Source organism: Periplaneta americana, chromosome 6 (genome assembly GCF_040183065.1).
Source record: "Periplaneta americana isolate PAMFEO1 chromosome 6, P.americana_PAMFEO1_priV1, whole genome shotgun sequence".
In the NCBI taxonomy this organism is placed as follows: domain Eukaryota; kingdom Metazoa; phylum Arthropoda; class Insecta; order Blattodea; family Blattidae; genus Periplaneta; species Periplaneta americana.
Window position 1 is genome coordinate 105,889,285 of NC_091122.1, and position 16,021 is coordinate 105,905,305.

General features: G+C 37.8%; 1 protein-coding gene across 2 annotated transcripts in view; it reads left to right on the top strand.

Moving 5' to 3' along the window:
* Window positions 1-15,510, top strand: part of Fancl (E3 ubiquitin-protein ligase Fancl) — a 92,137-nt gene extending 76,627 nt beyond the window's left edge. Inside the window, exon 10 of one of the 2 annotated variants that reach the window (XR_011332644.1) lies at window positions 4-15,510. The gene's annotated coding sequence lies outside the window, so the exon portion shown is untranslated. The remainder of the gene's footprint in view (window positions 1-3) is intronic. The other variant, XR_011332645.1, reaches the window with a different exon arrangement.
* The last annotated feature ends 511 nt before the right edge of the window (window positions 15,511-16,021 follow it).

The following is a 16,021-nucleotide window of genomic DNA, read 5'->3' on the forward strand; positions in this document are numbered from 1 at the left end:
CAGAGAGGAAAGAAGAGGAAGCACCGCCGACGAGCAGCCAGGAGAACGAAGCCGCGGCCTCCACAGTGCTTGCCTGCTTGGAACGGCGATCGGTCGCCAGCGACCCCTCTTCCCTATACATTGCCCAAGTACTTGGCACCCCTGGTGGGCCACCCTCCGGAAACACCGCCCGGGCCCTCCCCCACACCTCGTCCTGTGTCGCCATTGCCTCTGACGCCCCAGAAGAAGAGGACCTGCAGATGGCGGCTGAACTGGGAACTCTTCCTGGTTGAGTTTGGATCGGGGCAACCCGTCCAACAGCCACTCCCAAATCCAGACCACCTGCTCTTCGAGGTGGCTGCCCTTCCGACCTACCAGCACCCAGATCCCCGCCACAAGGGAGATGCCAGATCGTAAAAAAAAAAAAAAATCAATCAATTAGCTACTCCTGCGTGCCTCATAGGGAGTTCTCGAGTGTGTTCATCACAGATATCGGCACTCGATGAGTGGTCCAACACCAACACCTCATCTCTCCATCATTTACAGTCTTCTTGTCCACGTCTCTCCCGTTACCCCTTCCCATCTCGACAACCCGCAAGGAGAGGAACGAATCAGGAGCCAGGTGTATGACAATTGGCGTCCAACGTGGGCCAGATTTCTCAGTTGATACGACGGACCTTCACTCCACCCATTGCTCTTCTGAGAGGAGTTATTTTCTCGGTGGTGCCCAACAATAATTTAAAATAGAAAAGGAAAGTCATGAGGACTCGAACGCGGGACCATTGCTGTCTCGAGGGATGTCCCGGGACTGGCACTCATATCAGCTATTGTGGTAGCTGTTCGAACTTCTTCCACTACGCCTGCCTGGGATGGGAGAACACCGTAAGAGACGTCACAGGAGTGTCCTACAGCTGTGATGAATGCCTACGGCGCCATGTGGCCGAGAAGGGAAAACTACAGCGTCTGCGGCTGCAGATGGAACAGTTTTCGCTAAATTTTGCCAGTCTGTCCACCCCGCCCCGTCGTCCTCCCAGAATTCAGTGGTCTCGACCGTGAAGATCCGGCCTCCTTCCTACATAGTTGCTGCAGCAGTCTAAGCGAGGCGAACGTGCTTTCCTCCCAGTGGGTCCCTTTGACCCAACAGCATTTGAAAGGGGCCGCAAAAAGTTGGCATCAGACATATGGGGACCTTCTGCTCTCCTGGGATGACTTGAAGGACCGGCTACTACTGAAGTTCAATGGGCCCGCAGTCTCCGTGCCTCTCTGCAAGTATCCTTCTACGGACAGTCGCAAAAGGAAACGGATAATGTTGAGATTTTCCTCACCCGAAAGGTCCAACTGCACTGACGCCTGTGCCCCGAGTCCGACCTACCTGCATTTATCCCCCTCCTGATCGAGCTCCTGAAGCCCGCACTAAGGCCGCTTCTCCGCTGTCCCGCCCCAAGCAGCATCAATGACCTGATCCTGCGAGCAACTGCTATCGAGGCGGACCTCCGAGCAGCGAAGCCCTCAGATGCCTCCCAGCCGAGACCGACGCCTCCGCCACAGCCACCCAAATGCTGGCATTGTCCAGGGTGGCACTACCACCGTGAATGCCCCGTACTACAATGTGAGAATATGAGATCGACGGGGTAGGGAAACTGGAGAACCGCCGGGACTTTGGCCTGCACTCGTCCGGCGGAGAACAATGCACAGCAGGAGGCCTAATCCTTCAGATGGTGAACACCGAGCGGGGAACGATTCCCTGCATCCCAATAGACATCTTCGGGAAATTCACGCACGCCATAATCGACACTGCAGCATCAGCAAATTTCCTCCATGCCTTCTTAGTCTCGACCAATGTTGGATTAGGAACCCAACGCGAAAGGGTTCTCCTGGCCACCAGGGGAGGAACAATGGACGTCCAGGGGACCATCCAGACAGAGATTGTACTCGGGATCGACAATGGCCACGCTCCTGATCGCCACCGACCTCTGGGAAGATGTCATCCTAGGTGCGCCTTGGCTAGGAGACTACCAGCGAAGGTGGGTCCATCTAGGGAAGGACGTCCGTACTTCCATAGCTTGGACAAAGGAACGAGATGTGCCCATGTCCCCTGAGCAGGTCGACATCTCCTCCATCAGTAATCATTTCCCGGACGAATGGTCAAGACCATTCTTTCACCTGATTCAGAAGCACGCCACGATTTTTAGTGAAACCGAGAGGCTGAAGCAGACAAAAAGTGCCACCCATATAATCGAGGTCAGCAGTAATCAACCTATATGGGGCCCTCATTATAGGTATTCTGACAACAAGAAAACCATCATCCGGGAGCAGATAGCCACGATGCTTGCCGATGGAATAATCGAGCCGAATTGGTCACGGTATAACTCTCCCATTGTGATTGTGGAAAAGAAGGACAAGTCTCCCCGTATCTGCGTGGACTACCGGAAACTAAACCAGGTGACCACGGCCGTCATACAGCCTATCCCTGTCATCCCTGAAGCTCTCAAGGACCTGGGGAAAGCCACCATCTTCACCACGCTGGATTTGAAATCTGGGTACTGGCAGATTCCCTGGACCCCTCATCTAGGAAATACACGGCTTTTTCTACGCCTGACGGGGACTGCTACCAATTCCGGGTCATGCCATTCGGACTTAAGAACGCGCCCAGCACGTTCCAGAGGTTAATGTCGCACGTTGTCTCCGGGTGGAATGGCGAATTCGCGAGGGCATACCTCGATATCCTGGTAGCAGCACTAGGGGAAAGTACTAGAGTGGCTGGAGCTACATGGACTCACATGCTCAATCTCTAAGTGCCATTTTGGAAAGAGGGAGATCTCCTACCTAGGACACGTAATTACCGATCAAGGAAACTCTCCTCAACAAGAGCACGTGAGGGGAATCCTCGCCGCCCACCAACTGGAAGCAGTTTCGACAGTTCCTGGGACTGTGTAACTGGCTCTGAGAGTTTGTGCCTCTCTTCTCGGAGATGGTGTCTCCACTCACCGATCTACTCCAGCAGCCAGGCGTACGACAACTATGAAATAATAGTGATAAATAAATATTTAAATAACTTTATAAAATATTCATTTTATAAAAAGGTTACTCCATTCTTATATCAAACCTTCTAATTCCATGCATAAATATTTACTTCAAATATTTTAATGACAGAAATCCTCGTAACTCCATATACTACAAAAAACTTAATTTAAAGACATTATGGGTGAACATTTGTTAGTTATAATGTGTAATCATTAATGTCATGCTATTAATTGCATGTTACAGCTGGAAGTTACTTGGTTTGCCAACTCAAAAACTGATATACTGGAATTACAAGTTTTGCAATATCCTTATAGCTTGATTATTAATTTTTTTACAGTTACGGGATTTTACTGACTCAATAGAGAATGTTTTGCTTGAGATGTTGGTACAAAATATCATACTGTATTTGAAACAAAATGGACTTACGGGGTTTGCTAATTAGCATGACGATATATCCAGGTGTTGGAAAACAGTACGATTTCGTTATAGTAGGACAACGACCTTTATGCTTTATTTTAAGGAAAATGTTGCTTTTAATTTTTAATAATTTTATTATGTTCTTACCTGTTAATTTTAAATGAAATATAATATTTTTGAAATGCGAAAACAACTAATTATATGCTCATCGTTGTTTGCACTAAACAGATGCAGAATCTCTATTAAAGTTAAATCAAAATAATATATAACTACTAATTCAATAGTAGTATTTTACACAGCTCCCATGGAAATGAAATATTCAAGAAAACAGAAACCGAATGTACCGTACTTAAAATGTTCTGAACTAGTAATACAGTTTTAAGCACAATTTCCTATGCATTTTTGTTAATCTTCATCCTCATCTTCATTGTTGAAATGATGGTTGTGGGCAAGCCACATATGAGCATCTAAATTTTCTCTCGTCAGAGAGGTTTTACAAGAGTTCAAAATCCAGCTGAGGGTTGAGAAACTTCTTTCCACTGAGGCTCTGGATGGAGGAACTTGCACAGCATTCATTGCCAGTTGACTTAAGATTGGCATCTTAGAAGATTGCTACTTCCAGAAAGAGATCATCGTTCAAAATTACTCTACACATAGAAATCTACTCTAATGGTACTTTTCAGAAATTAAAAGTTCGAATAATGCTACATTGTTGACGTCAACATTGTCTCCCATTTTTAATGTAAACCTAAATTTAAATGGTAGTCAGCAATAATTATTCATTGTTTAAACCCTTAACTTGGTGCAAGAATAATAATGTCTTTGCGAATATTATGCTTTATGCTTAATTTTTTTTAATTATGCTTTATTACACTTTGAAAATTTGCAATTTTTAGGCCTATGACAATCCATACTACCTTTAAGGGTACCAACCATAGGTCTAATATGGCATTATCCTTTTTATGCTTTATGGTTGCCCCAGCGCAGAGATAATTATACAGTATGGACACTTTGCGTCGGTACCTTTGATGTAGCAGGACTGATTTCAGTGACCTTCAAACCAGTTTGAGTGTGAAATTCTGCTTTCTCCCAGGAGTTGGCACTGACATCACACCAGCTAGCAGTCGACACAGCAGAAATATAACACATACAATTAATACATCTAGGTACATTATGTACTCAAAATAAATTGGACCGATGAAATAATAAATCCGTCATTAACTTTACTGTAATGTCTAGACTCTAGAGTTCCTTTATAATGAGAGTTGAGACATTGACCCCCATCAACAATTAAAATATGTAATGATTTGATAGCTCTGAAAATGGAAAAACAAAACTTCTACGAGAAGTAAAACCATACACCTAGGCCTATATTATATTGTATACAAATATTAAACGAATTTGATACATAATTTTATTATGCATTATATTATTTTATAATAGAATTTATTATATATATATATATAATATAATATAATATAAACAATTATTATTACAACTAGTTTGTCACTGAGAAATAACAAAAAGCTGTTAACTTGAATTTACTTGAAGCAAAGCGTTACTGGATTATGTAATAAGGTAGACGATGTTTGGATCCTGTGTCTCAACTTTATTCTCAATTATTATCTTAGCGTGTGTTCGATTACACTAACCTCTAGCGCTTGAAAGTGGAACTAAACACTGACGCACAGAGAAACAAAACACAGGAAAATTCGCTCAGTGTCCGTTCTTTGTAATCCCTATTCGCTGGTTGCCCTAGTAGTTAGCGACTGTTACAAAACAATGTTAGTGTGGTAGTGAATGTGTAATGTGAAATATTAAATCTGTGTAAAAGCATTAGTGAGAACTGCTCAAGGTGCTAAATATTTGACATGAATTCTGTTGATTCTTTATTGAAGAAACCGTTGTCATCTAGAATGGTAGAGGAGAGGATTGAAGTTAAGAATTTAGGTAGACCTACGCCGGACTTAACCATTGTTTAACAAGCTAAGGGTAGTAAATTTTGTTCTTATAATAAACAATTTAAAAGAGAAATTTATGAATAATATGAATGAATGTGTGGATGTGAAATTCGGAACACTTTATTGTTGCTTGCTGTTTGGAAGAACTGATTCCTACTTGAGGGGTGGCATGAAGGATCTTGGACACTTGTATGAATATGCTAAGAAACATTCACAAAGTAAGAAGCACCTTAAGAATGCTGTCACTCTCAGTACCCTAGGCACATTGAACATTGCAGTTAGGCTTAGTCATGCATACCAGGAATCCATAGAGAAGCATAATCAAGAAGTAGAGAAAAATATATATATTTAATCTAGAATAATTATAGACTGCATAAAGTTCTGTGGTGTTTTTGAACTGGCATTGCGCAGCCATGATGATGAAACAGAAAGTGCCGAAAATCCGGGCATATTTTGTGGTCTTCTTGACTTAGTCGGTAGCATTGACCGTGCTGTGAAAGAACACATGGATAGTAATACTGTATTTAATGGCGCCTCTAAAATTATTCAAAATGAGGGTGTGTCGTGACAAAATCAAGGAACTGAATCAGTCTGACTTTATAGCTCTCGTGGCAGGTAACACTACAAATGTTTCTGAGCATTTATAAATAGAACATCATATTATCAGAACATAATCATATTATCAGACTTCAGAACAGTAATCCAGGCAATAGTATAAACAAATCACCCAAAAATGGAAAAAATTAAAGAAATACATTCTATGATTAAACAAATTCAAAATCTAAATAAACACATAATTCTTCAGTATTTACCTGCATATTGTAGCATAGATGAAATGAGAAGACTGATATATCGGCGAAAAAAGGTTCGAAAATTGAACAGAATACAAATCTAAATTTGTCAAACGAATCATCAAAAGCAAGATCAACCACAATTACAATATTAAAATATTAGCAGAAAGTGAAAATATCAAATAGAAAAATCTGTTGGAAAACACTCATCTAATCCCGGAATTTTCTCGTAAATCTGCTGTTGCTATGTTCAGGCTATTCACTGGCCATGATTGTTTAAGTAAACTTCTCCACAGAATCAGTATACTGACTTCACCAAATTGTCTGTTACGCTGTCAGGAGCAGGAAATGGATATGGATCATCTGGCAAGCTGCACAGCCCTTCAAATAGCTCAAGACATCACATAGAAATATTGGGAAGCACGAAGAAGAATGACTTCATTGTTAAATCAAGAGCATTAGATACATACATACGTTGGGTGCTGGATACGAGGAATTTTACTGTGAAATACATTAAAGGTGATATGTTACAGTTGTATGAACACTAATAATGATATGTTCATACAACTGTAACATATCACCTTTAATGTATTTCATCAAATCAATGAACACTGTATTATTGACCTAACATGTGTGTTTTATCATTAAATTTTACTGTATTAAGCTTGTCCTCTGAGAATAGCTCAAGTGTTTTAAATTTAGTGTTAGCCTTAGATTAAATGTAGTACATAAGTTCTATATTTTAGATTAAATTACTAGCATGCAAGTTCACTTTTTGACGAATCACCAGGTTTTTCGCCAGTTTACCTGAATCAGTTTATGTAAATGAAATGTGACAAACTACTCGACTCAACTGTTATTTATCACCATGCCCACTTTGTTTTGGGCCATTAAAATATGATGGACGGGCTTTCAATTGGCTTTAAATATGGCAATGCAACAGCTGCTCTATAAACTCTATTTCTGCTCATTGGTCCCAACTCTTCCATAGCATACTGTGAGAGTTAGCATCACATCAGTTCCACTTCCTTGCAGTGTCTAATCAACTTTACCACTAAAAGGTTTCTGCTTCAGAAACCTAGTAGAAGAATATATTAAAAACTGTTTCTGCACTTCATTTTAATCCTCTTATTTGGCCCTAAGAAAATCTACGGCTATGCCAACTTTTAGGATTTGTTTCAAGGTTCTAGAGAAGCTTTGCCATACTGTAAATAGAAGGACAAAGTTATTGATCATTCGATACTGTATATGAATGCATTTCTCTGAGGGGGCACCAGCAGTGTATTTCTATGGCGACCAAATGCTGCCATGCAAAGAGGTGGGTTAGTTTCAGCAATTTCCATCGGCAAAGATTTATCAAATGGTTATTATTCAATAAAAGGTTTGATTTTTCGAGTATCCTTAATAGTTCCATGAATAAGAGAAAAAAGGAAAAGTCACTGAGAGAGCTCCCTAGAGGAACTGTGTGCGACACTGCATTTCTCCCACCTTGTCATTCTGTCCTCAGTGCAGCATCTCCAACCTTAGCTTGGACATTCTTTCCCCTACCTCTACACATCTTTTGTCATTCTTCTTGTGTCAAATGAAGGGTTGGATTTATGAATGACAAAAGTTTTGAATAATTTCATGGGAAAAATTGTTCCAGGGCTGGGTATCGAATTCGGAACCTATGGCTGAGAACGCCAACGCCCTACCAACTGAGCTACGAAGGAAGTGTACCAGACCCAGGCTCAATTATTCCACTTATATCCACATGCAGTACCTCAAGTGGGTTGACAGAACATCAGAGCCCAGCATTGAGTGCACACTTTCTGTGTGACTTAAATTTGTGGTTTTCTGCTAACGAACAGTGAACGTGTATTATACAAATTTGGCTCCTTGTAAAGCTGACTTGAAAAATTTCAAGCTATACCTGAAAGCCAGATTTGGACAAAAGTTTTGTTCAGTGGCACTGTTTAAGTTGTAGTGGTCATATGATGTCATGAAATAATTGATTAATAAATAAAGATTTAGAAGAGAATGGAAAACACTACTGAAGATATTTGAATATTTTTATGGCTCTGGGCACTGTTCAGCTGTTCGCCTCTAATGCTCTTTCTTCTCAGCACACTCAATCAGTTGCGATATTTCTCTGATAAATGGCCAGCCTTTCGCGGAAAGTGAGAAGATGCCAATGAAATTATGTTCTGAGGATTGTAGGATTGGAAAGGAAGTGGGTTGTGTCCTTTGTAATTGATGCTATCCCAGTGAAGTAAGTAATCATATCATTGACACCCTAAATATGAAGCCAGTAAGGTGCACCATGACTGGACTAATATTACAGAAGGTCCACTTCTTGAACCACAAATATTCTGCAGAGAATGAATCTTTATTGCCTAGAATAAAATTGTCTATGAAAATTAATTTGGATTGTACTGTGTTAATATTTTAATCTTCTCATTTCAAGTTTCACTTCTTGCCACAAGATGGCATGGTTGTACTGTAGCAATGAATCAGACCTCACCATCAAGTAGCAGTATATGATTACTGCTTCTGAATGGAGAGCACATTGCACTCACTGAAATTCATTGGCGTTTTAAGAAATGTTTATTTAATCATTCCAAAAGCACTGTCATGGCAGATTAGATAATATTACAGAGAACAAGCAGTACCAGGACTGTGAGGTAATAGGTTAGACCAGAGATGTCAGACTGCCATATATTGCTCTTATAGAAGATGACTATGGAGGGGGAAGCAGAACTACTTTGACTATGTTCAGTGCTGCCGTTTTAGCGCCAATTTCAAACTGACATAATACTTTGCTGTTTCGCTCAAGTCTATTATTTTGTTTATGGAAATGAAAGGGGAAAACATTTCTGAAGTACTTGACAGTATTTGAAGTGAAGAGAAACGAATAGAAGCATTTGAAATGTGGATATGAAGAAGAATGGAGCGTGTGAAATGGACAGACAGAATAAGAGATGAAGTTGTGTTGCAAAGAGTGGGTGAAGAAAGAATGATGCTGAAACTGATAAGAAAGAGAAAAAGAAATTGATTGCGTCACTAGCTGAGAAGAAACTGCCTACTGAAGGATGCACTGGAAGGAATGGTGAATGGGAGAAGAGTTCGGAACAGAAGAAATCAGATGATAGAGAACATTAATATATGTGGATCATATGTGCAGCTAAGAGGAAGGCAGAAAATAGGAAAGATTGGAGAATGCTGGGTTTGCAGTGAAAGACCTGCCCATGGGCAGAACACTTAAGTATGTATGTATGACAGTACTTGGCTGCAGGATCTGTCTTTCTTTTGCAACATCACTAATCACCTGAACATCCTAAATACTGCAATGCAAGGCAGAAAGGTTATAATTACTCAATTGTTTGACATGATAACGGTATTTCAAACAAAACTGACATTAGTCTATTCTCAAGTAACATCACAGGATTTGTATCACTTCAAAGCTTTACAATCTTTGCAAGCAGAAATAAACGAGAATTTATTTTCAAAGTAGGCCTACGAGCAACTATTGCAGAAATTGAAACAAGAATTTCAGTACAGATTCAGGGATTTCGCAAGTCTGGAAAAAAGATTTTTCAGTTTTCTCGTATCCTTATTCTATGGATGTGTCAGAGGTCAGGTTGGAACTTGAAATGGGACTCAGATCTACTGTGTGACACAATTCGGAAGAACATAAAGTTAAGGATGACTCCAAAGGAATTCTATACACTTTTATGTGACACAGTTCTGAAGGACATAAATTTAAGGGTGACTCCAAAGGAATTCTGTACATTTTTATCACAAGAAAAATTTCCAGTCCTCTGAAAGCATGCTGTCAATATTTCGCGATGTTTGGTTTGATGTACACCTGTGAACAATTGTTTGTACAACTTACGGCCTCGTTGTGAATTATATCTTCAAGGAGCTTGAAACCAGATTTGAACAAGATTATAGTTCAGAAACGTCGTCGGTATTCTAACTCCCTTTCAGCTACACTTTTAAGTTCCTGTGATGTAATGTTTGTATTCATTATTCTCAAATATTCCGGAAGGGACAGTGTTGTAGGAGTAAATTTATGTTGTTATTAACACAATGTAAGCTTCTGAGTGACACTCTTCAACAAACAAATTTTAAAATACTTAATCGTAAACTCAAAGTGATTGTTACGCAATTATGAGATGAAGACTGAGGAAAACAACATTAAATCTCACTCGAACTAGGTACCAGGTAAGCAATTTGATTTCCAAATGTTTTTAAATGTATAGAGCCTCTGTTATTATTTATACATGATTCATATCATTTTGTATACATCCATATTATGTATATGAACATTGTACGGTACAATAAAGAGTATTATTTACAAATACGTGTGTTCGTGTACTTGCCATTGGCATTTAAGATAACAGTTACCATACCTGATGATCCTGCAGCTGTAAGTTGCCAGTTTTCCTTACATTTGTTTATGCCTACAATTCAGATGACTTCGGTTTTTCCCCTACTCCCAAGCCTACGGATGTATCTGCATAGGAGTCATTCCACGTCAAATCGCACGGCAATAAAACACGACCTTCTCGGAAATGGTCGAATTTTTTTCATGAATTCCAGACATCAAATAAGGAGACCCGTATTTTTTTTTTATTTTCACAATTATTAATTATTTGTGTAGTTATGAATATTTGAAGTTACGCAAATTATGCGCGCACTGTTACATAAACTCACTTGGAACTTTGTGTCTACATATAATTGAGATTTGCGGTTTGGCGCATTTGAAAGACGAAATACAACACTTTTTATTACTTTAGGCCTATCGCAAATAAATTTAAAATTTGGCCTATTTTTTTAATCATTTCTTTTTCAAAGCAAAATTACTATATTAAATAGCCAAGTTAAAAATCTGAAAAAAATATAGACTTGTTCACTGATGTATTATCTGTAAACTACTGCATTTATAAATATGAGATCGGCACCCATACATTTGTAACAATTTATTTTCCGGAGGCATGCACGCGCTCGCGATGCCCAGCTAATGAACTGCTTGCAGCCATAGGCTAGAAGGCTGCCCGTGGAAATTCCCCGTTGCATCTGATGTCACCATACTAATCATCAAATGATTAATACCTTAAGAAACAGTAAATATCTTATCTAAAATTATTTTATTATTGTCAGCTCAGGGGGAAGCCCTTCACAGTTTATAATGTAATATAGCCAAGTGTTTGATGATAGCAAGACTGGGTAAGGCAGTAAACTTTATGGCAGTAAACAGATGGCATGAGAGAAAAATAATCAGTTTGGGTTTGAATTTCGCGCAGTGACGTGACTTCTATACAATATGAGTGATGGTAATATATAACAAGTGTTTAAATCCATTTACCTTCGTAATCACGCTTTTAAAAAGAAAAGTACACTTAGACGCGTAAGTCGCGACTTATTGATAAAACTCAATTTAAAGGAGTCTTTGAGTGTGCAAATATGTGATTTGTTCCATAAAAATCAATCAATTTCCGAATAGGTCAGGTGAAATTATATGTGAAGCCGGTAGTTCTTGTGATATTAATAAACATGAATCAAATGAAAGTGCGGACAGAGAAAGTGATTATCCCAGTATTTCTTCTAGCATTTCTATGGATACAGTGCTAGAAATCAGTAATATTGAGGAATTAAACAAGAGTTTGATGTCAATAGAATCCCCTATCAAGAAAAGAAAGATACAACAAAACGATACCCCCGTGAAAAGTTTCAAAAGTAAAAGGCTCCCTAGCATGTTAAGTTTTTCATGTAGAAGATGCATCATCATCCATTCAAAAGTCAGCCATATTTTATTTTTGACGGAATGCAAAGAAAGTACAACCTGAAAATTACATAGTTATTGCAGACTTTTTTGAAAATTATTCATTTGTAATACAAGATTCAATACAAGGTGTGCATTGGAACATATGCCAAGCCACAATACAGTAAAATTTTAATTTTACTTCCTACTTTATTTTATTTTATATTCTCTTATAGGCCTATTAATATTATATCTGAACTGTGACTGAACACGAGCGCTGCTCATTCGGTCTCAAATTTTGTTAATACTACTGCATCTCCTTTTTTATATTGATTGTATTATTTTATTTCTATTTCTCTTATTTGTAATTATATTCTTTATTCTGTATATTTAAATAAATAAATCCTTTCGTAGTATATTTCAAAGGAGATACAGAAATTCGTTACAAAAGTAATGTCATCTCAGAAACCATGAAACATGACACCGATCCCTTTCACTTTTTTCAATCCGAAGCAATCAATTTCTTAAAGCAAGAATTCAACGATATGAAAAAAATCATCTACTTTTCCAATGGATCAAGTTCACAATACAAAAAAAAAAAAAAAATTTAAATAATTGCTTACATGAAGACGATAATGGAATTAGTGCTGAATGACACTTCTTTGCAATGTCGCATGGTAAAGGTCCATGTGTTGGCATTGGAGATACTGTTAAAAGACTTGCCACGAGAGTTAGCCTATACAAGATCCTATAACAACACAAAAAAAAAAAAACTGTGATTAGTCACAAAAAACATTTCTAACATGTCATTTATATTTTGTCCATTCAATAAGCACAAAAACCACACTGAAAATTTGCAGGCCAGATACCATAATCTAAAACCAATAACTGGTACATTAAAATTATATTCTTTCATTCCGTTGTCAAAAACTGAAGATTTAGTAAAACAATTTTCTTTTAAGAAAGAAGGTAGGCGAATGAAAATTTAAAATGTGAATGAAAAGAAACATTTGAAAAGCATAATGTACAATTATTTGAAGATATCATAATAAGTAAATTAGCAGTGTTTCCTCGAGTAACTTGATCCGTACTGGGTGTAATGTTGCAACGTTCAGTCAATTATCCAGCGCCGATAAACCTCTTAGTGCACTTTAACGCTTCCCGTCCACTGCTGCTGCGCCGACCGCTACACATTCTGTCATAAGTAATTAAATTTCCATTAAACTATTGAGATCCCATTCTGATTTTTTCTGGAATTATTAAGAATACTTCAGTGCACCTAATAGGCATTTTTTTAGATTTTTAATAGGACTATTTCACATTGATGTATATGATTTAAAAATTGAATTATAAAAAAAATATTTGAAATAATTATATTAAAATTAGTTAGTAAATATTTAATAAAAGACAGTACTTTAAGCTCTTAAATGCATTTTTCAAAAAAATTTTAACATGTAATATTTTAAAAACATGTGGACTTAGGAGGAAATAAAAATACACTTGTTGGTTTATGAGACCCATAGAGTTGGTAAAAAAAATATAAACGCAATCAGAAGTATGAAGGTCAAAATTTGTATAATTTTGTGCGATTTGACGTGGAATGACTCATAGGTAGTTCCTATGTATCAACTAGCTCGGCATAATGCACCACTCTAACATGACTGGGTTAGACATGTGAGTGATACAAGAAATTATTTTAAAAATATATTGAAGATCATGTTGTCCTTACACGTTAACAGCAAGTATTACTTACTTAGAAATGGCTTTTAAGGAACCCGGAGGTTCATTGCCGCCCTTACATAAGCCTGCCATTGGTCCCTAACCTGAGCAAGATTAATCCAGTCCCTACCATCATATCCCACCTTCCTCAAATCTAATTTTATATTATGCTCCCATCTATGTCTTGGCCTTCCCAAAGATATTTTTCCCTCCGGCCTCCTACCTGTCACTCTATATGCATTTCTGTATTCACCCATACGTGCTACATGCCCTGTCCATCTCAAACGTCTGGATTTAGTATTCCTAATTATATCATGTGAAGAATACAATGCGTGCAGTTCTATGTTGTGTAACTGTCTCCATTCTCCTGTAACTTCATCTCTCTTGGCCGCAAATATTTTCCTAAGCACGTTATTCTCGAACACCCTTAGCTTCTGTTCCTCTCTCTCCAAGTGAGAGTCCAAGTTTCACAATCATACAGAACAATTGGTAATATAACTGTTTTTTAAATCTAACTTTCAGGTTTTTTGAGAGCAGACTGGATGACAAAAGCTTCTCAACCGAATAATAATAGGCATTTCCCATACGGTATTTATTTTGCGTTTAATTTCCTCCTGAGTGTCATTTATTTGTTATTGTTGCTTCAAGATATTTGAATTTTTCCACCTTTTCGAAGGATAAATTCCCATGTAACAGCAAATATACTTGTTCATTTCTTGAAATACATCCATTACACTGATCAGCACAAAAAAGCAGCACTTCTTATTAAAAAAAAAAAAAAAATTCAGTGAACTTTATAAACACTTGTCTGTTATTTTATAGTTCAGTATTAATTTTTAAAATGTTTAGAATGCAGCTTGTGGAAAAATACTTTTTTATACAAGTTTGACCGAATTGTGCAAGAACAGCAGCACAAGCAACACAATCGATTTATGGTTTTGCCGAATTTTCAGTAATATCATGTTTATTCACTCTAATATTTATTTTTACTACTGCTATTGCTACTGCTAAATACTGCAGTATAACAGTCCAATGTCGGGCCCTAGCCTTCTCAACATATTTTTTTGATTTACTGCATTTCACTGACTTTTTTTTTTCTTTAACAGCTTCCAAACTTTCAGACATGCCCCTGATTAAAATTGCAATTTCCTTCATAAGAATCAGCTCCCATGCTTCTAGGAGGGCCTCCCCCAATCCTGTAAAAGTGTAGAGTATTTGTATAATGCTGATTAATCGTTCTTTCTAGTTTTTCAAACAGATGTTTGATGATAGTTATTAGGTTATTTCCATTTTCGCCTTTCCCCCTTAAAAATTCAAATTCTCTAAAGTTCTTTCAGTGGAACAGCAAACATCGAAGCGAGATAAGTGCCAACAGGCTTGGAGCTCACATATTTAGTTTTTCTAAACCCCAAACTCCCTTGCAAGGACTTTTCGCGCAACTTTTAAATGTTTCTCCTAGCATTTCCCCATTGACATTGATGACATTAAAATGCGAGCTTCAAGCAGGCTGTGTCTTGACATTAATTTGTTCAGCACTAGAGACAATGCACATACTATATGTTATTAACTGTAAAAAGAGATAGGAGGCACTGTCTCAGAATGACCCTCGTATATTAAGAGTTTAATGCTGCTTAAAAAGCTATTAAATATTTGTCAAGGTTACATAACATACATACATGTATGTATATATGCATGAGATAGATTTCCAGTATGTGAAATGTACAGGGAATTATAAGTAGCCTATGTAAGTGTCCTCACAAATACCATTATATTAATTAAAAAGATGATGCCCTTATATAAAACGATAAGTTTTATTTTAAGTCGGAGACTTTTCACACAAATACAAAAGCGAAATAAATGAAAAGTTTGAAAATATTGTCACTGTCAGTTTCATTCACAACCTTAGTGTTAAGAATAAGTACCATATTCTCTCATTTTCAATTACTGATTTAACAGTTTTTTTAAACAGGATAATTGCCAAATTTATAATTATGGTGAATGATCAGATTTAATTTGTGTAATTATAAAATTTCCGGAGAAAAAAACCTCTGCTCTTCAAGTACAGAAATATGCAACTTAGTGCTTAAATGGAACCCTCCCATGGCTTTCTCACTGATAGAAAGTTCTTAGGGCCCATTCACAATGAACAGTAAATGCAAACATAAGGCAAACTCAAAAGCTTGATATCAGGTTACTTAATGGAGCCATTCACAATAGTTTATATAAATATAAAACATTAACATTGACGTTAGGCGCTAATGCAGAAATTTGCAAACTCCAAGCTTTCATGTTCACATTGACATGATTCGAAAAAAAAAAACACTTCACTACAGCCCGGAAGTTAGCCAAAATGCCTTTTTTTAACTGGATAGATTTACGAAAGA